This window comes from Penaeus japonicus, unplaced genomic scaffold (assembly GCF_977035675.1).
Source record: "Penaeus japonicus unplaced genomic scaffold, GWHDUDI00000001_assembly GWHDUDI00000006, whole genome shotgun sequence".
Classification (NCBI taxonomy): Eukaryota; Metazoa; Arthropoda; class Malacostraca; order Decapoda; family Penaeidae; genus Penaeus; species Penaeus japonicus.
Window position 1 is genome coordinate 49,793,483 of NW_028234408.1, and position 1,179 is coordinate 49,794,661.

Sequence of the window (1,179 nt, forward strand, 5' to 3'; positions counted from 1 at the left end):
AAAGCTCGTGGTACACCTTTGCATCAATACTACCTTAGAGAAAGAAGCCTGAAGCGGGAAATTCTTTAGAACATTATCGTTGTTTATAATGATGATAAAGGTAACGCTATAGAGAGTAGATGAGATAGTGTGTGTATGTGTTTGTTGTGTGCCTGTATGTATGTATGTGTGTGCCGCTCTGTGTGTGTGTGGTGTGTGTGTGTGTGAACATACAGATACGCGCCCAGAATATTAACAAACTCTCATTCAAAACTCAAAACCTCGAAACCCTTCGTTTTCATAAAATTATAAATTTTTTCATCCGTTTTTCTTCTACAAAAGGGCGCCATTGCTACAACGAACAGAAACAATCTCCCCGCCAACGTTTTCAGTGGTTGATCTTTACGTGTACAGCAGAGGATTCCGTGGCTGGCTCAGTAATAAACTATCAAACTTTCCCAAATTTTGGTCATTTTTCTTTCCTTCAAATGGGAAGCAATATTTGAGAGAAGATACTGCAATGACGCCAGGATAATGCCAAGTTTGTAGAAAAGAGAAGAAGAATATCGGAAGGAGATGGCATTAAAGATTGTGTGTAAGGGGAAAACTCTCTGTCTAAATGCAGTTATAAGTGGAATGGGTTTAATCTTGCATGTTAAGGTAAAGGTTTGATTGAAGTACAGTGATGTGAGATCATTCTTTATTGGTGGGATTTCTTTCTCTATCCTCGCAGTTGCATTTCTCTCTCTCTCTCTCTCTCTCTCTCTCTCTCTCTCTCTCTCTCTCTCTCTCTCTCTCTCTCTCTCTCTCTCTCTCTTTCTATCTATCTCTATCTCTCTCTCTCTCTCTATCCATCTCTATTTATCTCCCTATCTCTTTCTCTCTCTATCTATCTCTATTTCTCTCTCTCTCTCTCTCTCTCTCTCTCTCTCTCTCTCTCTCTCTCTCTCTCTTTCTCTCTCACTCACTCACTCACTCACTCCTCTCACTCACACTCCCTCTCTCTCTCCACCCCTTCCTTTTCGCTTTCAATTTCTTCCTTCCAATTCACTGTAAACTTTATGACGTTTAATGTTCTTACAAAACCCACGGTCTAAAGTCTACCGTTTCCTTGACAGCGTCCCAAAGAGAAAAATAAACAAGAAGCTGGTCACGTTTTTTGTACATTTGACAGGAAGTGAACAAGGAAAGATATAATAG